The 24,827-nt window shown below is 49.6% G+C and overlaps 1 pseudogene; it reads right to left on the bottom strand.

Moving 5' to 3' along the window:
- Positions 1-553: 553 nt before the first annotated feature.
- LOC127681860 (uncharacterized) lies at positions 554-652 on the bottom strand (annotated as a pseudogene).
- Positions 653-24,827: the final 24,175 nt, after the last annotated feature.

The raw sequence follows: 24,827 nt of genomic DNA on the forward strand, positions 1-24,827 counted from the left end.
ACTAAAGGCCCTAGACTAAACAAGAACAGAGGCATGCCCAGTTGCCATGGTGCTGGGCACTGAACTATGGGCTTTGTACATGGTAGGCAAGCACTCCACTGACTGAGCCTCAAGTCTTCCACAAATGGCCTCTGAGCGTCCTACTGTGGGTCAAGGAGCCTGCTGGATGGACAAGGTCAAGGTGGCGAGCAAGTTCTCCGATTCTTTTGTGGAGGAAGGCAACCTGCCAATCGTGGGAGGGGGGGTATGTTATATAAACATAAGTCGAGAGCTTTAGGCGATGTGTGTCACAGGCCCTCATCATCCATCTGCCTCAGTTCTGGGGCAGGAGGATGAATTCAAGACCAGTCTGGGTTCTATAGTGAGATCTTCCTTATAAGAAAACAAAAGAACAGGGAATCCAGGGAATCGGGCTGTTTTGGGAGATCAGTGTTAAGAAGGCAATTCTGGATGCAGGTGTGTGCTTATGTGCATGCAGGTATGCATCTCCATGTGTGGAGGTCGGAGGTTACTCTTCAAGTGTCTGTCAATCACCTTCCCTCCCCCCCCCCCCAGAATGCTTTAAGAGAATTTGCGTGTCATCCTTGTCCAGGGGCCGTGCTAATCTTCTCCTTATCTCTCCAGTTTTAGTGTGCTGCTGAAGCTAACACCACCTTATATTTTTGGCACAGGGTTGGTTGCTCACTGAGCCTGGAGTTCACAGGTTCAAGTCCCCGGGGTGCCTCCCTGTCTTTATTTTTCTCGAGATGATACATTCATGTTGCTTCTTGTGTGGCAAGCATTTTGCCCACTGAACCATCTCCCTATGTCCCACTTTAAATTATTTATCTATGGATGTGTGCGTGCCTGTATGAGTTTGTGTGCCCACAGAGGCTGGAGGAGGGCATCGGATCCCTTGGAGTTGAAGTTAAGGGGGTTGTGAGCTGCCCGAAATGAATGCTGGGACCTGAGCTGGCTCCATCGCAAGAGCAGTCAGTGCTCCTTCCTGCTGAGCCGTCTCTCCAGCCCCTATTGTTTACCTTACTTTATGTTTGGTTTTTCGAGACAGGGTTTCTCTGTGTAGGGTTTCTCTCCTGGCTGTCTTGGAACTCACTCTGTAGACCAGGCTAGCCTTGAACTCAGAAATCCACCTGCCTCTGCCTCCCAAGTGCTGGGATCAAAGGCGTGCGCCACCACTGCCTGGCAGCCGAGGACATTTTCAATGACAGATCCTGATATGGTCCCACCAGTGGGCAGACAGGAGTATTCGAGAGAGTGTGTGCCAGGCCCTTCTGGCCTCCTCAGGTTCCTCTCCCTCTTGCCAACCCCTCCTTCCTGCTTGCTATCTTGCTTAAAGCCAGGGCTTATCCAAGTGCAAGGGGGGCGGGGAAGCAACCAACCCTGAGTTATCATCCACTCGCCGCCCTTCTCCCCGGCGCCTGCACTAGCCTGTCCTCTGCAGGCACTGCAGACCTCAGCACAGGCTCTCCTGAGACCACACCTGTCCCCAACAGGCTCAACCACTCATTCCTTGAATCAGAGATCAGGTACCCTGAGTGCCAGGCACTGAGCCACAGCCGGTTTTGTGGATACAACAAAAGGCGGGTGCATAGGCCAGAGTCCAGTCAGGTAGGCGACAAGTCTGTAAGTGGGGGCGGGCGGCGGCGGGGGGTGGGGTGAGGTGGGGGCGGGGCGGGGAGCGGCTAACCTAGATGGGGGTGTCTAGCGGCATTCCAGGAGGCTGCTCAGCGAGGACCTGAAGGACAAGGAGATAGCCAAGCAGGGGGAGGGGGATAGTGCTCCAGGCAGAGGAGCAAGTCCACACTTGGGAAGGCAGGAAGTAGGAGAGGTCAGAGCTGAACCAGAGGTTGGGTTGTGGGGGGGGGGGGTGCCTCTCCCCCCCCTCCCCGGGAACGTGCTCAGATCTCCTCCTCTTTGCCCTCCAGCCTCTCCCTTCCGGTTCACTCTCCACGCCACAGTTAGCACTGGCTTTCTAAAACTGGCAGAAGTCTACTCTGCACCCACAATCCCAGCTTGGTAACGCGGCCCTTGAAGCACTCACTGCAAAGGCCCTTCCAGTCCACTGGCCTTCCGCTTGCCCCTCCCAGCCAGCTTCAGTCGGCCACACCCTAACAGGTCATTTTCTTTGTCTCTGAGCCTTAGGCGAGGTTGTACATTTCTCCCAGAACGCCCTCCCCCACTTTATCCTTAAAGGCCCAGCATAGATGTCCCCTCCCCCGGGAAGCCTTCCTGATGCTATTTCTCCAACTTCAGTAAGTTTCTCCTCTCTGCCCTCAACAACAGATTGCAGTTATGTGCCCTGAATAGAAGACAGCTGGTCCTTGGCGGCTGCTTTATCTGTGCTTTCTTCGTGGTCATGATCTTTTTTTCTTTTCTTTTTATTTTGTTTTTGGTTTTGGTTTTTGAGACAGGGTTTCTCTGTGTAGCCCTGGCTGTCCTGGAACTCACTCCGTAGACCGTGCTGGCCTCGAACTCAGAAATCCTCCTGCCACTACCTCCCAAGTGCTGGAATCAAAGGCATGCGCCACCACCACCAGGCTCTTTTCTTTTTTTTAAGATATATATATATATATATGAGTACACTGTCGCTGTCTTCAGACACACCAGAAGAGGGCATCAGATCCTATTACAGGTGGTTGGGGGCCACCATGTAGTTGCTGGGAATTGAACTCAGGACCTCTGGAAGAACAGTCAGTGCCCTTAACTGCTGACCCATCTCTCCAGCCCAGTCATGATCTTAAATTTTTTTTTAAATTTATTTTTATTTTGTGCTTATTGGTACTTACTTCCATGTATGCCTGTGTGAAGGTCTCACATCCCCTGAAGGGGCGTTCCAGACAGACGTGAGCCACTATTGGGTGCTGGGACTTGAACCCTGGTCCTGTGGAAGAGCATCCCACATGTAACCACTGAGCCATCTCCTCAGCCCCCCTCCCCCATTAATGATCTTATTTAAATCATCCAGTTCAGCTTGTGGGGCTGGGAAAGCAGGCCCAACAGTTAAGAACACTGACTGTTGTTCCCGAGGACGTGGGTTCAATTCCAAGCACCCACATAGCCTCAGACTGCAGTTCTGTGGGATCTGACAGACTCGTCTGTCCACTGTGGGCATATACCCACACACACATATCCTCAGAAGTAAAACAGCGCTTTCAGCTCGTGGGAATCCTAGCGTCATCCCTACTTCACTCAGATGAAACTGAGGCTTGGAAGGTGACTGCGCTGGTTCCCACGGGCACTAAGTGGACCACGGGACTCGAACCCTGGTCGGCTGTTGTCACTAAGACCTGTGGTGAAGTTTTCTCTCATCTTCCACCCAACTAGCAGTACCTGGGAGAGCACATTCAAGTCTCATGACACATTCAGGCTCTGAGAGAACAGGACACCCAGGGGCTAGTGTGCACATGAACACAAAATAACTAACGTCAGGTAGCATGCTATAGAGAGTTGGGAGAGGGGTTCACGGACAGGCTCCTAAGGGTAAGTAAACACCCTCCACAATGCTCCCTGAGTGGATCCAGTCATCAACCTGGGATTGGCTGCATGTCCAGCCCAGCACCTGGCTCCTGCCCCTCCCCCACAAAGATCTACCAGCATTTCCATCTTTTGTCTCGGAGCTCCATTGGGATCAGACGTTCATTTTGAACTTTAGTTCTGCCCTTAGATATAGCTGTGTGACTCTGAGTAGGTAGCTTCACCTCTCTGAGCCTCTAGTTTTCACCTTCAAAATGAGCTGTAAATTATCTGCCCTCCAGAGCTGCTGAAGAGGTAAATAATGTAGCCCTTCTTAATGTGTCCCAAGTGTCTATGTGCTGAGCTGAGCTTTGTCTGCACTTTAAAACATATTAATTGTATTATTTATTTATTTATTTGGTTTTTCAAGACAGGGTCTCTCTAAGTATCCCTGACTGTCCTGGAACTCACTTTGTAGGACAGGCTGGCCTTGAACTCGAAAAGATCCACCTGCCTCTGCCTCCTGGGACTTAAGACACATTCCACCACCATCCTTCTTATTGTTCTGAGAGAAGAGGTTCCCACTACATAGACCATGGTGACCCAGAACTCACAGAGAGTGTCTGCCTCTGCCTCCTGAGTGCTAGGAACGTGTGAGGTCTCGTGCCTCATTTATTTCTTTTTTAAAATTGTGTGTGCTTGCCGGGCGCTGGTGGCGCATGCCTGTAATCCCAGAACTCTGGGAGGCAGAGGCAGGCAGATTTCTGAGTTCGAGGCCAGCCTGGTCTACAGAGTGAGTTCCAAGATAGCCGGGGCTATACAGAGAAACCCTGTCTTGAAAAGAAAACAAATCCCCCCCCCCAAAAAAAGACCAAAAAAAAAATTGTGTGTGCTTATGTGTGTCTGTATGTGGGTATATGCACATTTGAATGCAGGTACCCACGAAGGCCAAGAGAGTGTGTTTTATAGGAAGGTTGTGAGCCACCTGTCCTGGGTGCCGAGAACTGAGCTCAGGTCCTCTGTAAGAGAGGTGTAGGCTCTTCACTGCCGAGCCATCTTCCCAGCCTTGTCCTTTGTTTGTTTATTCATTTATTTATTTATTAAAGATTTATTTATTTATTATATGTAAGTACACTGTAACTGTTTTCAGACACTCCAGAAAAGGTCAGATCTCCTTATGGATGGTTGTGAGCCACCATGTGGTTGCTGGGATTTGAACTCAGGACCTTCGGAAGAACAGTCAGTGTTCTTAACCACTGAGCCATCTCTCCAGCCCCTGTTTATTTATTTATTAAATTCAGGTTTATTGTGAAACTGCTCTTGGGGAAGTTTACTGACCCCCAGGACTGAAGCCGGGGGGGGGGGGGGGGTCGCCATGGGAAGGGAGAAGAAGGGAAGGGGAAGAGAGAAAGAACAGAGAGAGAGAGAGAGAGAACAGAAAACAGAAAAAGAGACAGTCATTTATATATATTTTTGAACAAAATTATTTTAGGTCTATTCATTTGTGTGAGTATACAGGTGCTTTTTCCTCCCTATGTCTGTGTACCACTGCATGTCTGGGGCCACAAATTCAGAAGAGGGAGTCAGATCCCCTGGACCTGGAGTTACAGATACTCGCAAGCCATCACGTGGGTGGGTGGGTGTTGGGAATTGTACCCAGGTCCTCTGGAATCAGTCAGTGCTCTAACTCCTGAGCCATCTCTCCAGCCCTCGTTTATTCCTAATTAGTACTGCCCCTTAGTCTGGCAGTCAGGGACATGGGGCCTAGGTACTTAAGCTCCCTCCCTCCCATCCCCACTGGTCGTTCCTCCACAGACTAAGGAATCCGAAAGGCTAGGGAAGACAAGCTCAGCAGGAGCCCACCCCACTCTCTTCTAAAACAGCTCTGGATTCCAAGGTTCCTGGATCCTTGAGCCAGCTGACAGGGCGTGGGCGTGCCCTTCCCTAGTCCAAACCACACTGCCAGCTAGATTCCTGGGCCTGAGGAGTGGCCAGAGGCAGCTGTTCACCAGGAGGGGGTGCCGAGAAAATCAGTGGGGCAGGGAGAGGGGGTGTGTAGGAGAAGAAGGGCCTCCAGCACGCTCTTGTAAGGAACAGTGTGTCCTTCTGAGTAACAAGTGCTGGAGAAGGCAGGAACTACCAGCTCCGCTTTAGAGATAAAGGGACCTGTGCTCAGGCTGGAGCACCAGTGACGTTCAAGTCTTCTGTTTACTCGGCTGCCTCTGAGCTGGCGGTGTTTCTTCATATCCCAGAGTCGCACAGCTAGTTCCTGATTTAACTCTCACCACAACGCCCTGGAAGTAGTATTATCGGCCCTCTTTTCAGGCAGGGAAACAGAGGCACAGCAAAGCTGAGAGACTTGCCTGAGGTTGCACAGCTTATATGGAACAGAGTCAAACCCTGGCAGCCAGGCTTTTGACTCTAGCTTTGGTGCCCATTACAATTATCTTGGTTAGATGTCCCCTAGTCTGGCTAGCAGCCCCTGGCCTCAGTCCTCTGCCTGTGAAATGAGGCACAGACATGCTCTTCGTGGCCCGTGTTTGGAATACCAGAAAGAGTCAGTCCTCCAAACTGAAGCTATCTCAGAGCTAAGAAGGGGCTAAGACCAGAGCTTAAGCAAGCCTCACCTCTGTCCTACAGTCACAAGACAGCCAGGCAGGGCCCCAGGGCTGTTTAGAGAGAGGTCCCTCCAGTTTGTGACTGTATCTGTGGCCTGAGAAGATGGTGCTCTCACAGAGCCGAGGCCAGGCCCACCCCTTTTCCCTCCGTGGCTCAGCTGTGGCTGTTGTCCAAGCTCCCACAAGCAGGCCCCACCTCTCCTACACTAGGCCAAGCTGCTGCTCTGTGGTCACCTGGACCCAATTTCCTTCTTCCTGCCTCCTCCCATCTCTGGGAAGCAGCACTGGACAGACTGCACTGCCAATTTCAAAAATCTTCTCCCCCAGGAAGTCATTTCTGTCTCCTCCACTAGCTCCCCTGGGGTCTCCTATACCCCACTCAGAGTTCCCCAGTACACCTCCCTCCAGCCCCCCCACATTGAGACTCACTTGGATCATCAATCCAGTTTCCATTTGGTTCCTGGCTGAACACTGGGTCCCTGGCCAGACTTCGAATTCCCTCCCCCTGCGAGGATCACACCATGTCTTTTTCTCCCTCCACTCCCAGTGCCTGGCAGAGTTGAACCCAGAGCCAGAAAACTGGGTTCCTTCCCCAGGAACCAAACCTTCATGCTTAGAGGCCTGGAGCCAGTTCAACCTTTCTCCCACTGACTCTTCTGTGTCTAAGAGGCCCAGGAAAGGAAGCCATGGAGCTAAGATCATCCAGACACCAACCCAGGACTCAAACCTCAGTCTCCTGACTCTCAGGCCCAGGTTCTGACCCTGTACACAGATCAAGTTTCCAAACCCTTCAGGGCCTCATTTTCGAGCAGGAAACCGGAATAACTCCCAGAAGTGTACTGCCCGAACCCCAGGGGTTAGTTTTGCTCCAGAGGCCACATCTGGAAAAGCCCTAAGGAGATCATTAGTCCAACTTCCCTTCTTCTACAAACTGAGACCCAGAAAGCAGACAAGACCTCCTGGGGGGGGGGGTCACACCAAGCTGGGACTGCAACTAAGGAACACTGGATTCCATGTGGCCTTCTTTGATGAATTAAGTTTTGAGGGACTGGGAGTTAGATGGAGTCTCTGATAGGCAGACAGACTGGGAGAGGGAGGGGCATGAGTAGGTGAATTTCCAAGATGGCTGCCTTCTTCACCCTCTTGACCTCAGACAGGTCTAGTGGTCTGTTTGTCTGCACAGTCGGGCCCCTCTTCTTGTCAGTCAAGGCCAGATCTGGACCCATTTACCCCAAACTTTCAGGCTTATCACCCTCCCCGTGTTTTTTTTTTTTAAAGATTTATTTATTTATTATATGTAAGTACACTGTAGCTGTTTCAGACACCAGAAGAGGGCGTCAGATCTCTTTAGGGATGGTTGTGAGCCACCATGTGGGTGCTGGGATCCGAACTTATGACCTTTGGAAGAGCAGTCGGTGCTCTTACCTGCTGAGCCATCTCTCCAGCCCCCCGTGTTTTGTTTTTTATTTTCCAACCAACCCTAAACTGGAAGTAGGAAGAGTACTTAAAGCCCCCAGCCCTTGCCAGGTATGGTGGCTCATTTGTTTCCAGCACTTGGGAGGCAGAGGCAGGCCTATCTCCACATTCAAGGCCAGTCTGGTCTACGGAGTAAGTTCTAAAACAGCCAATCTACATAGAGAAACCCTGTCTCCAAAGAACCAAAACCCAAGAATAAATAAATGAAACGCCCTCGAGAGAGACCAGACTTTAGCTTCTGTAGTCCTCCCTCGGTTGGCAGATTTTCCTGCCTTTTAATTCTTTTAATGTCAGAGAAAAATAACTTGATCAAGACCACCCTCTGCCTCCGCAAACATTAACAGTATCACCAACTCATTCATTCACTCATTCATTCATTCATTCGACAAACCCATGGACATTTACTAATCCCTGCTTCTGGACTAGAACTGAGTCCAGAACAAAAATGCAAAATGCTGGAATATAGGCTGGGAACGTCGTTCTTTGGTGGAAGCTTGCCTACCATGAAGGAATGCCCGTATTCATTCCCCAGCATCCTCTAATTCCAGGGTGGTGGCATAGCATGTCAGTCCCAGCCCTTGGAAGGTGGAGGCAGGCAGGATCATTCTCAGCTCTCCCAGTCAATTCCAGGCCAGCCTGGGCTATATGAGACCTGTCCTAAAACAAACAAAACAAAATTTAAAAAAAAAAAAAAAGACAGTTGAAGCTGAAGGGACAGGAAGAGGCTTCTGGGTACAGGAAATAAGGAAAGGTATCTTGGTCTGGCTTCTGCTACATGGGTGACAATTCATCAAGATGTGTATTTAATGTGTGCATTCTTCTGTGCATATCTTTCCCTAAAAAGTGTTTCTGAGGCCTGGAGACCACTCTTAGTGGTTAAGAGCACTTCCTGCTCTTCCAGAGGACCCAAATTTAGCTCCCAGCACCATGTTAGAGGGCTCACAAATGCCTGTAGCTCCGTCTGACACCCTCTTCTGGCCTCCACAGGCACCCACACATGTGGCATACACTTATATAAATGAACACACACATAAGCAAAAATTAAAAATAAAATCAAGCAAGGCATTTTATTAAAAATAAAATCCCAGCACTTGGGAGGCAGAGGCAGGCAGATCTCTGAGTTCGAGGCCAGCCTGGTTTACAAAGCGAGCTCCAGGACAGCCAGGGCTACACAGAGAAACCCTGTCCTAGAAAACAAAATTAAAACAACACTACCACCATCACCACCACCAACAACAGGGGTTGGATATTTAGTTCAGTGGTAGAGCATTTGCTTAGTAAGCACAAGGCCCTGGATTCTGTCCTCAGCTCTGGGGGGTTGGGGAGAAACCAAAAACCAACAATAAATCATTTCTAAAACAGTATTTTTGCAAAAACAGTAATAGAGGGCAGGGCATACAGCTCAGGTGATAAGAGCGATTGCCTAGCTTATACAAGGCCCTGAGTTCCAACACAGGGAAAGAAAAATGAGAGAGAGAGAGAGAGAGAGAGAGAGAGAGAGAGAGAGCCATAGAAACGGAGCAGTTGAGCTTACAGGGGAACGGGGAGGCAGGTGAAACACTGAAAACTATCCAGTTACAACTAGGAGACGAGGATAAAAGTGTTTGGACTAAGGGGACTAAGGACCTGATGCTCATGGGGCGGGGCTTGTTATAGGAGGAGGGGTGCGTTCCAAACTTGGAAAAAATGAACAGGTGCTGCGAGGAGCAGGAGTGAGTTTCAGCCCCTGCCTCACACTGCACCAGTGGCAAGTCATCATGAATCACGGGTGTAAACGGGATACAGCTGCCACACGGCAGCATATGGAGTTAGGCAAGGTGGCGCATGCCTGCGGTCCCAGCTTGCAGGAGGGGAAGACTGAAGGATTAGAATGTTGAAGCCAACCCAGGCTAGGTAACAAGATTCCACCTCAAAACCCAAGGGCTTGGTGATAGGGTAAGAAAGTTGGGGGATGGGGGGGAGGAGAGAAAGAAAGCAAAAGAAGACATTTGGAAGAACTTTCATGACCTGTGAGACTCGACCTGTGAGACTCAAAGCTTTTTGTAGGTTTCAGGCCCACTAACCACAGTCTGACACAAGGCACAGACCTATTATAATCTTAGCACTCGGAGGCCAAGACAGAAGGATCATGAGTTTGAGCCTAGCGTGGGCTACATAACAGCATCCTGTCTCAGAAAAAACAAAAACAAAAACAAGTACCTAGTAATGATGTGCCTGAAATTCTAGCACTTGGGAGCCCAGGATGGCCCTGAACTCCTCCTTGTCCTCCTGCAGGAGACCATACATCAAAACAACAAACCTAGCCAGGTGTTGTTTTGGGAGTGCTCCTCCCAGCACTCAGGAGGCAGAGGCAGTTTGTCTGATCTCATTTGGGACCAACCTGATCTACAGAGTGAGTTCCAGGATAGCCAGGGCCAGAAACCCTATCTCAAAACAACAACAGCAACAACCAACAAGTGTCTGGGTTCTAGGCCACCTGGTCTAGATTAGCAAGTTGGCCAGCCAGGGCTATATAGTGAAACCCTGGTCTCGAAACAAACAAAAACCCCAACAACAAACGAACAAAAACAGTTGAAGCAAAGAGCAGACCGCGTGGGCGTTGCTGGTTGTATAGGAGTTGACACCTCATCCTGAGGGTACTGGGCCATCAGAAGGGTGTTTAAGTCAGGGGAATGAACAGGCTTTATGACTTGTAGTTACCTTCGCTGCTGTGCTCCTGATGGCAAGGTATTGCCTAACCCAACACCTTACAACACAACCAAAAGGGGAAAAAAGGAAGACCCGCCCCTTCTCCTTGCTCATCGGAGACAGGGCCAGGCTTGGATTCTACCCCTTTGCAATCAAGATGCAGTTTTACAACTTGAAAAGTCATTTAATCCAGGTGCCAGGATGAGGTGGGGCACTGCAGGTGGGGACTGGCTGTGAGGCCTGGCCTGCAGGGCCTAGCGCTGGTCCTCAAGGAGCTGCAACCTGCCAGCTGCTACCCACGCCACAACTCCTGCTCCAGCTCCACAGGCTGTGCTCAGCACCTGGACACCCCCTCTTCTTCCCAGTCTTCCTCTCGGGGGGAGAGAGAGCCTGGCAGGCACAGGAGCCAGGAGATTCCTCCACCCACGCCCACACAATAGAACCTGCACCAGCTCAAGAGGACAACAGGCACCCAGGTTCCTGCAGGATCCCCTCCCCTGCCAGGCACTCAGGAAAGGCACTGGCAGAACTTGGTGAAGTAGTGCATGTCTGTGATCCTCCAGCATTCAGGAGGTAGAAGCTGGTGGGTCTCTGTGAGTTCAAGGCCAGCCTGGTCTATACAGGGAGTTCCAGGAAAGATAGGGCTACACAAAGAAACTCTGACTTGAAAAAAACAAAAGGGGGTGGAAAGGAGAAAGAAAAAAAAGAAAGGAAAGAAAAAAAGAAATAGGGTGAGGATGTATCCCAAGGCAGAGCGCTCACCTAGGATAGGCCTGGGGTCAGTCTCCAGCAACACATGAACTAGACATGATGGCGCCCACCTCCATCCCCTGAACTTGGGAGGTGGAGGCAGAAGGTTCAGAGACTCACGGTCACCTTTAGGTTATAGACCCAGTTTCAGGGAAAGCCTGGGCTACATGAGACCCACATGGTGGAGACAAAGAACTAACTACTTCAGGCTGTTCTCTGACCTCCCCTCACATCCTCTGAGGCATGCCACCCAAACAGACTGAATTAATCATGTGCCATTTTTTTTTTTAAAAAAAGGTTTATTTATTTATCTCATGTATGTGAGTACACTGTAGCTGTCTTCAGACACACCAGAAGAGAGCCTCAGATCCCCATTACAGATGGCTGTGAGCCACCATGTGGTTGCTGGGATTTGAACTCAGTTTTAAAAGAAAGAATATTCTTGGTGGCGGCAGAGGAAGCAGAAGCATTGCATATAGTGATGGCTGGGGACCAAAGCAGTAGCCAAAGTCTCACACCACCTCTGTGAGATGCTCTGATTTCAGAGAGGAAGCGACCTGTTTCCAACTCCCACCATGGGTGGGCAGGTGGTAGGGGTGGGGCTGGAACCCTGTGTCCTGTCCTCTGCTCCCTTCTTTGTACCTCATAGGAGCTTGAGCAGAGGACGTGTGGAGCCATGAGGAGAGGGCAGGAGGTGAGGCCAGGTCATGGGCAGCAGGGCTACTTTGGTTAGAAGTACGGTTTTGCCCACAAAGCACCTGCAAATCATTCAAGGGGCATGGGTGAAGAGGTGGCATAGTTAGCTGTGGATTTTCAGAAGTGCCCTTTATTTATTTATTTTATTTTGGTGTGTGTGTGTGTGTGTGTGTGTGTGAACACAGGGTTTCACTGTATCTCTGGCTGTCCTGAACCTCACCATGTAGACCAGGAACTTATAGAGATCCTCCTGCCTCTGCCTCCCCCGGTGATGGGATAGAAGTCATGGGCCACTATGCCCAGTTTAGAGGTGTACTTTAGAGAAAGACAATCTGGGAGGGTCTTGGTACAAAAGTCCAAGAGAACAGAGCAGTGCCTGAGGCGGATGAGATGTTTTCTCTGGTAAATGTGCTTAGGGCTAAGGGGTAAAGGCTTGACCCCTTAGGTGGTATAGACCCCTATGAACCCATCCTCCCCCTCCCCCCCTCTCTCCAAACACACATGCCTCTAGAAGAAAAAAAAAGAGCTGTGCCTGATGAAGCATAATTGCAGCACTTTGGAGGTGGCGGGAGGAGGAAGAGAAGTCCAAGGTCACCCTCCCTCTGCTCCGTGTGGCCAGCCTGTGCTTATTAAGAGGTAGAGAGGAAGGGATACACTGGGGAGACACCAAGGCAAACACTGGGGTTCCAGTGGGGACCGGTTGGCTCTAGCAGATGAAACGGGGTGGGAGTGGGGGCGGGGGTGGAGGGAGAAGTCAAAGGTGACGCCCCAGGTGGCTTCCATACTGCAGAAAGAATCTGGTAATTGTTCTTTGCAATCTTCCAGAGTGGGGACCCTCATTCGCCACCTGCCTGGCTCACCCAAGAAGATGCTTTATTCTCCAGACATCCGTGTGCATTCCTCGGCCATTTGTGTATGCATTCAGCCATCTTAATGGATCACTGAGTGGCTGCTGGCTGCTGGGCTGGGAGCTGGGGAGACATCATTAGCGGCACACTGCTACAGCCTCCGGTATGGACTGGAAGTCTGGCTTTGCAGCTGACTTGCAGTGAGTCCTGGCTCGACCTTCAGGTTACTATGACTTGAGGCCCTTTCAGGTTCTTTTTTTTTTTTTTTTTTGTCGTCTGTAAGATGGGAGTATTAATGACACCTATATGCCTAGAATGGAGTGAACACTCCGTGTTAGCTGTCGTTTCCTTTTCAAGAAGGAGACAGATCCCCATGACACACTTTAACTATCTCAGTACAACACTGAAAAATATCCCAGTGAAGCCAGTAGGGACTTGAGGGAAGGACAGGCTTCCTAGAGTGATATTCGGCTGATCTAGGCCAGCCTGGGCTTGGCTGCTAGGGAAAGCAGTGGGGCATAGGTTTGGCGGCTAGAGGGACAGAGAGGAGAGGAGGTAGGGTGGGGTAGGGGGTAGGGGTGGGGGCACTGCGCCATCAGGGTTTCTGGCGCTTTGCCTCTTTAAACCTCAGAGCAGAGACATGGGTTAGGGAGCCACACTGCTCCAGTTTACACTAAGGACACTAAGGGCCGGATTGATTGGACAGTGACTTAGCAGGTCTGTCTGTGAGGAGGTGGCTTAGGGGGCGGGAAGGAAGAGGCCTGAGAAGGGGCCTTTGTCCCAGTGCCTGCTGGGATGAGAAATGCAAGAGTTGAAGCTGCAGATGGCCACTAGCAGCTGTGGTGGCCAGGACCGCATTCCTCCCTGGCAGCAGGGCAAGTCCAGGCTTAGGCAGGGGCCTGGAATTTTCTTCTGGTCTGAAAAACAAAACAAAACAAAACAAAACCAAGGTACTTTAGTCAACATTAAGTTGTGCTGTGACTTCAAACAGATACAGCTCTGAACTGTCCTTCCTGGCCCTAGATTCCCACTCCCCACCCCCCAAGTCCCCAGGATAAGCCTCCCAGCATCTGGACTTCTGGGAAAGACAAGGAAGTCTGGAGTTGGAGTCCAGACTTTGTGGTGAGTCTTGGCTCTGCTCCTTCAATTTGCTGTGTGACCTCATGCAGGTCATCAGCCCTCTCTGGGTCCACCAAACTGAAGGAAGGGAGGTTGGGATGATAGAAGTGGGGTGGGGAGCCCAAAAACTGGTCCCAGCCAGCTGTGGCAGCTTTGTCACTCTCCGAGTTGGAGGTGCTTGGGTCTGTTTTTGAGGGGGGGTTGCTATTGGTGGCGGTGTCTGGAAGCTGGAGACAGGCAGCCTCTCATCCTTGCTGGCCCAGGGTCGGGGGCAGGTTGGCAGGCTCCATATCCCGAGATCACGTTTCAAGCAAGAAGGGGCCTTCCTGTGACCCCAGCCGGCCAGCCTTGTCTCGGCCTTCCTCCTCTATCCACACCAGCGGGAAAACAAGAAGCAGCATCCCACCCAAGGTCACTGGCCAGCAAGTGGCTGTCCTTCTGCCTGCCCTTCCCTCCCCTCCTACTGGAGCCAGCCCCCACCCCCGCAGCAGCTCCCCCTGCAAAGCCCTGGTCTCCTGGGCCATTAGGAATCTGCCAGGCGAGGCGTGGTCTTCTTCCTCCCTTTTGCTTCTTGGCTGGCTTTCCCAGCTCTCCAAAAGCTGCCTCCTGCAAAAGCCTCTGGGTGCGTGTACAGGAACATTTTTCTTTAAAAAAAAAAAAAAAAGAGGAGGGGCTGGGGGGAAACCTCAAAGAGAGAGAGAGAGAGAGAGAGTGAGAGAGAGAGAGAGAGAGACAGCAGCTCTGGTTTGGGTAGAAAATCAACTGGCTCCTTAATCCTTGCCTGCAACCTCTGCCTTCCCAGCCAGCCTGTTGGCTCTAGGCCCTGGAAAGAAGGCTCTGCTCCAGCAAGAGGCCTAGACCTGTCCCCACCCGCCTGCCCGCCTGCCTGCCCGCCCGCCCGCCCGCGTCCTCGACACCTTCTTTTCTTTCTGGGTTTGGTGTGTCTTTCGGAACCTGCAGGGCTCAGCAGGGCTGAGAAAATGTGGGAGCTGCAGAGGGGGCTGGTGGGAGATCTCACGGCCCTGCCCACTTGGCCATTTTCTCCAGAGCAGAGGTGACAGGATCTGGATTGTTCGACCCTAGCCCATCCCGCCTCTTCCTGCTGTCACTTGTTTTTCTATGAATCACTGCAAGTTCCCCCAGGGCCATCACCCATATGTTCATATCATTGCTATTGCCTTGTACAGGACTTGGCTGCTTCTGCCTCTGCTTCCTCTCCTCCTCCTCCTCCTCCTCTTCCTCTTTGGTGAGAGCCATTTATTTTCACCTAAGTCTTTGCTCATCAGAAATGTCGGCAGTGGTGGCAGCCAATGCCCTACCCTTTGCTCCGGCCGAAGACTCTAATTATGTTGAGTTCCCATGTCTGCTTTCATGTCTTATTTGTGTCTTGAATGAATGAATGAATGAATGAATGTAAACTATAAATAGATCCTCCCCAAACAGTCAGAGAAATCTTATGAAGGGCCATTTGGCAATGACACACCCCTGTTAAAGGCCTTTCAGGCCAGTGAGGGAGGTGGTGCGTGCATGTAATCCCAGCATTCAAGAAGCCGCCGAGGAGGGACTGTCGGGAGTTCAAGGTCAGCCTCCACTACATAGCCAGCCAGGGCTACACTAGTTATGCCCCTTTTTCAAAACAAAACAAAACAAAAAGCCAAACAAAACCAAATCAGGCCAGCTCAGGCCTTGGATCTGGCACAGTGGCGGAGGGTAAGGTGCCAGCTGCCAATCCTGATGGCCACGCCCACTAAGAAGGCCACTCCCATTTATGATAAATACATGTAAATCAAGACAAAAAAGCAAAGAGTAACCTTCCACACGTGCCTTGCACTCTCATCCCCACAATCCTCCATCTCTGCCTCTGCAGTCATCAGCTCCTGTGGAGGCTTTCTTTCCCCCAGGAAACCATATTCCCTCTAGCCGAGAAGGAGACTCCCTCTGCCCGCATGCATGCTCTTTAACTGGCTTTGGGCTCTCCCATTACCCTAGGAGTGCATAGAGTACTATCAAAGGCTACTTCTCTCTTCTCTCTCTCTCTCCTCTCTCTCTCTCCTCTCTCTCTCTCTCTCTCCCTCTCTCTCTCTCTCTCTGTGCTTGTGTGATGTGTGTGCGCATGCGCTCGGGACTCAGGTATGCTAAGCCACTGAGTGACACCCCTACACACACACACACACACACACACACACACACGCGCGCGCGCGCACACGCATGCACGCACGTACGCACACGCACACACACGCATGCACGCACGCACACACACACATACCCTTTTAACTTTTTATTTTAAGATAAAGTTTCATTTTAAATTGTCTAAATTAGTGTGAACTCACTCTGTAGCTTGTCCTTGAATTTGCAATCCTCCTGCCTCAGTACTGACCACCGTGAGGCCTCAGCTGACTTTGAACCTGCTAGGATTGGATGCATTCTCCACTACGTTGCCTATGTTGCCTATTTGTGTGTGTGTGTGTGTGTGTGTGTGTGTGTGTATCAGGAGATAACTTGCAGGAATCACTTCTCTCCTTATCTCTCCTTCCACCACACTGAGCCTAGGGATCATACTCAGGCCCTCGGATTCGCCAGCAGGCACTTGTAACCATGAGTTGTGTCTTCATGCTTCTAACGCGGGTTTCAGGTAGGCCAGGATGGTCTCAAACTTGCTATATAATCGAGGAGGATGACCTTGAACTCTTGATCCTCCTGCCTTCATCCCTTCCCCACTCCCATGTGTAGGAATTATAGGCACATGCTCCTGCGCCCACTGGCTCTATGTCAGTTCTTCCGTGTGGCCTCTCTCTCATTAAGAGGCACTCTCCGACAGAGGCTGGTTAGATTGATCCTGGGTCACTGGTGCCCTGCAGAAGCCTCTACAGGAGCAGACAGCAATCTATGCTTATTAAATAAAGAGACTGGGAAAGGAGGTCAAGTTCAGGATTTGGGCTCTTTTTGGTGGAGGGGGGAGGAGGGTAGGGGTGTGGGGAGGAGGGTGGTGCCAGGCAGTGAACTCAGGTCTTGCTGGGGCTAAGTGCTCTCTCCACACTTTGGCGCTGGGCTATACATCTCAGCTGCATGCAGGATTTTGAAGGCAGGAGGAAAAAAAAAAAAACATAACATGTTTTTACCAAGAGAACAGCGTCAGGACAGACAGACACTCCCCCTCTCAAGGCACTGAGTGGTGCCAGGCATATATGGGCATCATGTCAACTGCTGTCACTATTGTCTCTGCCTGAAGCCTTTTTGGTCATAGTCATGTCAGACTTTTTTTTTTTTTTTTTTTTTAAATCTGCCATTTTCCTTAGTTCTTACCAAAGCCCAAAGAACCAAGGGTTGGTTGGTGTCTCTTTTTTTTCTAAAGAAGCAGGACAAACGGTGTGCTGGGGTTGCTTGCTGGGTAAGTGGCAGGAACGGGGTTTGAACCCAGGTCTCTCTAACCCTGCCGCCCACCCTTGTTCCCGGCCTGGAGCACCTGCCTGCGGGAGGAGGAGAAGAGGGTGGCACGCACATGGGCGTAGTGGGAAGGCAGGGAGGCTCCACCGAGCTGGGGCCTCTGAGCGAGGCAGAGCAGCAGGCAGTTTCTAGAGCTTTCATTTCTGTCTGTCTCTTCCAAGCAGGTGAAAAACCCCGCGGAGGGCCCTTCTCTCATCCCCCCTCCCACCTCCTCCTCCCAGCTGCCTCTTCCCCCACGCTGGGAGGGGGGAGGTCAGGTATGCCGCTGGGGATGCAGGGGGGAGCGGAGTGAGGAGGTAGGGGTGCATCATTCCAGATCCTTCCCCTCTAGCACCCCCCCTCCCCATCAAAGGCGCTCGGGGAGGCGAGAGCATTCCAGGTGGAAGGAACGGCGCAAAGGCTGCGGATTAAGGATGTGGAGGCGGGGAAAGCCTGTGAGCCAGGCTGGAACCGAGGTTTCGGGCCCCCTGGGATTGCTCAGTGAAGAAGAACTTGCCTGGAGAGAGAGGAGAGAGAGAGAGAGAGAGAGACAGAGACAGAGACACAGAGACAGACAGCAGAGAGACAACAGAGAGATAGACAGACAGAGAAATAGAGACACAGAGACACAGAGAGAGACCGAGACAGAGAGGAGGGAGGGGGAGAGAGAGACAGAGAGAAAGACACAGAGAGACAGAGGAGGAGGGAGGGAGAGACAGAGACAGAGGGAGAGAAACACACACAAAGACAGAGGAGAGAGAGACAGAGAGAGGAAAGAGAGAGGGAGAGACAGAGAGAGACAGGCAGGCAGGCAGGCAGGCAGGCAGGCAGACAGACTGTGTACCCAGAAAGAGCCAAGGATGCCAGAGGAAGGGGAGTGGCAGGGACTTTGTAGCTCTGAGCCCGGTGCTCTCCACCCTCTTCCGTACAGATAGGGTTGGGATGCAGGAAACAGAGAGGTGATTCTTTTTGACCCTCTGTTTTGTAGCTGGCAGACACAGTGATTCAAAGCTTTTCAGGAATTCTCACATTGCATTTTCTCTTCCTCTACAAGGTCCCTATTAATTTGCTCCATTTTGCAGACAAGAAAACTGAGGTATATACCTTGACTGAAATCAGAAAGCTTGTTTGGGTTGTCTGGCTGGTTAGTTTTGTGGCTTTGTTCTTTTTGACACAGAGTCTAACAAAGTAGCACAAAGTAGCCACCAGCTTCAAACACTCCATCCTTGACCTCAGGCTGGGGGGGGGGGGGGGGCTGAGATTGTAGGTGTCCTGCACCCAGCTCCAGACTGTGTAAGAGGCACATCTAAGAGCTGATCTCTGGTCTGTTTCTACAGGTGGCAATTTTGCCTGTCAGATGGATGGGCTGTTCTCCCAAAGGGTTCCTGTCCCCATAGCAACGCTGACAGGAACTCCTGGGGGAACCGCGCTGCACTTTAGAGTTTGCCAGTGCCTTATTGCTTGAATGCCTTGAAGCTTTAGTATCCCTATTTCAGAGATGAGGAAACTGAGGCTCCTAGAATGGATATGACCTGGCTAGCAGAAAAGCTAGCACTCATATGGTGTGCAGTGACTAGAGTTCCTTTTTGACTCTCCTGTGGAGGAAGAGGGTCTGTTTCTTGCTCCTCTCAGGAAAGAGCAGTTCCATTTTGTTGTGTGGGTTTTTTTTTTCTTCCCCCCCCCCCCCCGGGATCTCACTAGGTATATAAGGGTGTGCCACCACTCCCAGCAAGTTTGAGGACATTTTTAGAGCTCAGGGAGAGGCATTGGGCGTGGTCTTTGCCACCTAGGGAGCTGCTCCAGGCTTTAGGTTGCTTTGATTCCTTGGGTAGAAGAGGGAGAGTTCGGCCACGCTGGGTTCAGTCCCAGCTAGTGCTTCCTGACAGAATGTCCTGGAGCCAGGCACTTAGCTCCTCAGTTCTTCCTTGGCCTCATGGGTAACATGAGGAACAGACACAGATGGGCTGGAGAGGTGGCTCAGAGGTTAAGGGCACTGACTGTTCTTCCAGAGGATCTGAGTTCAAACCCCAGCAACCACGTGGTGGCTCACAACCATCTGTAATGGGATCTGATGCACTCTTCTGGTGTGTGTCTGAAGACAGCCACAGTGTACCCATATAAATAAAATAAATAATAATAATAATAAAAAAGAAACAGAACCATAGGCTTGTAAGGACTAAGGTAATGCATGCACATAAAGAGTATTCGCATAAACTCAGCATACAGTAAGTGCTGATTAAACACTGGAGATTATATTGTTACTACATGTAACATTACCTTTCCACAAAGCAAGTTGCCTTGCTAGCTACATCATCTCCACAGGAAATGCCAAGATTCTTCTTGGACAAGCAAAACCCCAAATCTTAATTCTTCCTGCAAGAGGCATCACTGCTGACACAGGCATATGAACAATTTTTACTTGTGTTTGAGGCAGTGTTTCACTGTGTAACCCAGACTGTCCTGGAACTCTCTGTGTAGACCAGGCAGGCCTCGAACTCATAGCCATCAGTCTGCCTGCCTCTGACTAAGTTGTGGGATCAACTAGGTTCGGATTTGTTGCTTTGAAACAAAGGTTTGCTCAGGTTGTCCTTGAATTCATTATGTAGCCCAGGTGATGCTCCTGCCTCAGCTTCCAAGTACAAGGATTAAACTCATGAAACACCACACCAGGTTTAATAAGCATAAACATTGTCAGATCTATTATCCCCACCCAATAGCTGTAAATACATGGCAATCACTGTGCTAAGTGCTTCAAGAATACTGTTTCCTTTAAATGATTTTGAGACAAGATTGCATGTAGTCCAAGGTGATGTCAAAGTTACCATGCAGCTGAGGATGATTTTAAATTTTCTTTTTTGGGGGGAGGGGCAATGATGACAGGGTTTCTCTGTGTAGCCCTGGCTGACCTGGAACTTGCTCTGTAGATCAGGCTAGCCTAGAACTCAGAGATCTGCTTGCCTCTGCCTCCTGAATGCTGGAATTAAAGGTGTATGCCACCAGGACCACCAGGCCAACATTAAATTTCCTATCCTTTTTTTTTTTTTTTTTTTTTTTTTTTTTTGGTTTTTTGAAACAGGGTTTCTCTGTGTAGCCCTGGCTGTCCTGGAACTCACTCTGTAGACCAGGCTGGCCTCGAACTCAGAAATCTGCCTGCCTCTGCCTCCCAAGTGCTGGTATTACAGGCGTGTGCCACCTCGCCCCGATAAATTTCCTATCCTTTTACCTTCACTTCCTGAACACTTGGCTCAGGGAGGCACCACCACATCTGTAGGCCCAGATTTTCCAAAACCTACTTTAATAAGGGGTTTTTAATGCTTTAACCTCCCTTCTAGCCCACCACCCACCAGAGATAGTAGACAGGAAAGGTTAAAAGGGCAAAGGGGGATGTGGACCTGTTAGAAATAGTTCTTTCTAACTATTGGAGATTCCAATATTTGTGGTCAGAGTATCAGCAGTTCAGTTTACACAAATCAGCAATGGTAGTTCAATCCACTCACAAATATCATTCATGCATGAATCAGCAACAGCAGTTCAATCCAGAAGAAACCTCCAGGCTCTGCCGATGGGCTTGAGGAGTTGTCATGGTCTTTGTCGTAGTCATCCGTGAAGACCTGCGGCAGCAAAACCCAACAAAGAGTGGCAAGGAGAACCAGTGCCACACTGTCGTCCACCGTCTGCTGGGTTACACTCACACCGTTTCCAAACATCACATGTCCTCTCAAGCATCCGCTCTAGCAAAACAAGCCCTCTTCCCAGGCAGCTTCTAGAAAACACCATGTGTCTGTTCTCAACAAAATATCCTCCCAAGTGTCTGCCTCAGCAAACTTTTTTTCCCATAAGACAGTTTCCAGAAAAACCTTACATGACACAACCGTGCCAAAGACACCAGAAAATTTCACTTCATATATCTACGTATTTTTTAGACAAGGTTTCACAGTATAGCCCAGGCTAGCCTCCAACTACAGATCTTCCAGCTTCAGCCTTATAAGTGCTGTGATTTCAAACTAAGCTCAATCATACTTATTCTTTATAGCTATGGAAAATAGAAGTAATAGTAATTTTCATTTTGTTAGAGTCTTACTATGTAGCCTGGCTGGCTAGAACTCACTATGTAGACCAGGCTAGCCTCAAATTCAGAGAGATCCATCTGCTTCTCCCTCCACACTAGGCCACAATTAAAACCCTTAATTTCTGTTTACTTTGAAACAAGGTCTCCCTGTACAAGCCAAACTAGATTCAAATTTGCTATATAGTTCAGGTGGTTCTTGAATTCCTGCCACAGTTCTGGGATTGTAAGTGTGCACCATCAAACCAGGAACAGCGGTGCATATGTGTAATGTCAATACTCAGGAGCCTGAGGCAGGAGCATTATTAGGAGTTTGAGGCTAATGTGGTATCAGGCTGGAGAGATGGCTTAGTAGTTAAGAGGGCTTGCTGCTCTTCCAGAGGACCTGGGTTCCATGACAAGTACTTATGTTGGGGAAGGAGTAAGGGCAAATGATGGCTGCCCTTCACCCCAGTTACAGGGATATGATGCCAGTCCTCTGTCCTATGCAGGTACTTACCTACACACACACACACACACAGACATACACACACACACTCTCTCACACACACATATACACACTCTCTCTCACATACACACACAAACACACTCTCTCTCACACACATTCTCTCACACACACACATACACTCTCTCTCTCACACACACACACATACACACACACTCTCTCACACACACACATACATATACACACTCTCTCTCACACACACTCTCACTCACACACTCTTTCTCTCTCACACACACACACATCCACACACACACTCTATTTCTCTCTTACCTACACACTCACACATACTACATATAAACACACATACACTCATACTCTCACACATACATACAAACACACTCACACTCTCATACATACATACAAACACACACACACACTCATACATACACATACTCATGCCTACACATAATCATGCATACATACAGACATACACACACACACACACATACACAGAGAGAGAGCGAGAGAGAGAGAGAGAGAGAGAGAGAGAGAGAGAGAGACAGGTGAAACACCCTGCCTAGTGGTACACATTGGTAATCCCAGGACTCAGAAAGCTCAGGCAGGAGGATTGCCTTGAGTTTGAGGCCAAACAAAATAAACAACACTGTTAAACAACAACAAGATCCAAATATTAACAAAATCACACACTGAGGAAGTTGTCAAGGAATGATTTAAAGCCAGTTTGTTTGACTTTTGTTTTGTTTTGTTTTGCTTTTTTGAGACAGGGTTTCTCTGTGTAGCCCCGGCTGTCCTGGAACTCACTCTGTAGACTAGGCTGGCCTTGAACTCAGAAATCTGCCTGCCTCTGTCTCCGAGTGCTGGGACGATAGGCATGCGCCACCACTGCCTGGCTCTTCAAAGTCTTAAAATCAGAAGACACCACAGCATAAGCATAGGTATCTATATCTGTTCAATCTCAATCTATGGTCTCCCTTCAGACTCACCTCCCTGAGGCTGGGCTGACCAAGCACCATTGACGTGCCACGCCTTTTATGTGCCAAACTCCCCAGCACCTGTAAAAGTTACTTTTTTGTTTTTTTTTTTTGTTTTTTTTTTGTTTTTTTTTGTTTTTTTTTTGTTTTTTTGAGACAGGGTTTCTCTGTGTAGCCCTGGCTGTCCTGGAACTCACTCTGTAGACCAGGCTGGCCTTGAACTCAGAAATCCACCTGCCTCTGCCTCCCAGAGTGTTGGGATTACAGGCGTGCGCCACCACTGCCCCCGCTATAAAAGTAACTTTTGCAAGTTGTGGTGGCACACACAGGTAGGATTTGCTGAAGGAGGCAGAGGCAGGGAATCACGAGTTCAAGGCCAGCCTGAGCTATACATTGGGCTGGAGAGATGGCTCAGCGGTTAAGAACACTGACTACTCTTCCAGAGGTCCTGAGTTCAATTCCCAGCAACCACACGGTGGCTCACAAACATCTATAATGAGATCTGATGCCCTCTTCTGGTGTGTCTGAAGACAGCTACAGTGTACTCATAATAAATACATATTTAAAAAAAGAAAGAAAGAAAAGAGCCTGGCGGTGGTGTCTCACGCCTGTAATCCCAGTGCTCTGGGAGGCAGAGGCAGGCAGATTTCTGAGTTTGAGGCCAGCCTGGTCTACAGAGTGAGTTCCAGGACAGACAAGGCTATACAGACAAACCCTGTCTGGGGAAAAAAAAACAAATCCAAAAAAACCAAAACAAACAAACAAAAAAAATGAAAGAAAGAAAGAAAAAAAAAGAAAAAGAAAAAGAAAAAAGAAAAGAAAAAACGAAAAGAAAAGGAAAAACCAAACTTTCATTTCTTCATTAAATCATCACCTCTACTTTATGACCTTCTAGTGTATCTAACCTCCAGTTCTCCAAAGACTAGATGAGGTACAGCAAGGTTTGGTGACTGTTCAAGAGTCTTGGGTCTCTTGAAGATTCCTTTTTTTTAGTGCAGATCCTAGGAGAATGGCTCCACTTTCAAAATCAGGTCCCCACCTCCATCACATCCTCATTCATTCATCAATAACAGGATCTGAAGGTCACGTGAACTCTGCCCTGCCTCGCTGCTGTCACGATCCTCCTCGTCGGCCTCATTCCTTCTGCACCCCATCTTTTGACGTTCCTCCTTTTCAAGCTTCCAGCTCATTTGTGGTCGGCTACTCCTCCCCACTGTTTATCAATTCACCCCAGATATCACCTATCAGGGGTGCTTCCTCTGACCACATCCATCCCAACATTCTTTCTGGTAAGCAGGTTGCTCTCTGCCTTCTTGTCCCCTTTCTTGGTGTATTTTCATGAGCCTGGTCAGTTATTTAAGTGCAAGTCCCACGAGGGTCTGAGTCTGTTTTGCTCACCGTTGCAGCGGTCCGTTCCCACAGTGCTTTGCAGATTGTAAATGCTTAGCAATTTTTAAACATTTATTTGTTGAGTGTATGTGTAATGACATAGACATGCCAAGGCCTATGCGTGAACGTCGATTCTTTCTTTCCACCAGGTGGGTTACCAGGCTTGGCAGCAAGCACCTTTACCTGTGGAACCACCTCAGTAGTTTCTACTGAATGGGTGAATCCTTTGATGAACGAATGACTCTGCCCACCCATCCACTCCTCCATTAATTCACCAAACCCTCACGGCTGCTCACAACTTTTTTTTTTTTTTTTTTTTTTTTTTGAGACAGCGTTTCTCTGTGTAGCCCTGGCTGTCCTGGAACTCACTCTGTAGACCAGGCTGGCCTCGAACTCAGAAATCCACCTGCCTCTGCCTCCTAAGTGCTAGGATTAAAGGCGTGTGCCACCAACACCCGGCAACTTTTTTTTTAAGATTTAATTATTTTATTTTATGTGCATGTTTGCTTCAACCTATGCATGTGCACCAGGTATATGTAGTGCCCTTAGACATCAGAAGGGGGTGTCCTAGCCCCCGGGACTTCGGTTACAGGTAGCTCTGAGCCACTTTGTGGGTGCCAGAAATGGAACCGGGATCATCTACAAGAGCCAGCAAGTGCTCTTAACCACTGAGCCGTGTCTCAGCCCCTGGTGTCCATGTTTTAGAGAACGGGTCATTGAGGCATGGAGAGACTGGAAGTGGTGGAGTTCTATTTTGATCTTAGGTCAGTCTGATCCCAAAGCCACTGTCATTTACACAGCTGCCCTCCTTCACTTAACAGTCATACTGGGATTTCAACAGTCACTTGTCAGATGGAGTGTCCC

Source organism: Apodemus sylvaticus, chromosome 3 (assembly GCF_947179515.1).
Source record: "Apodemus sylvaticus chromosome 3, mApoSyl1.1, whole genome shotgun sequence".
NCBI lineage: Eukaryota > Metazoa > Chordata > Mammalia > Rodentia > Muridae > Apodemus > Apodemus sylvaticus.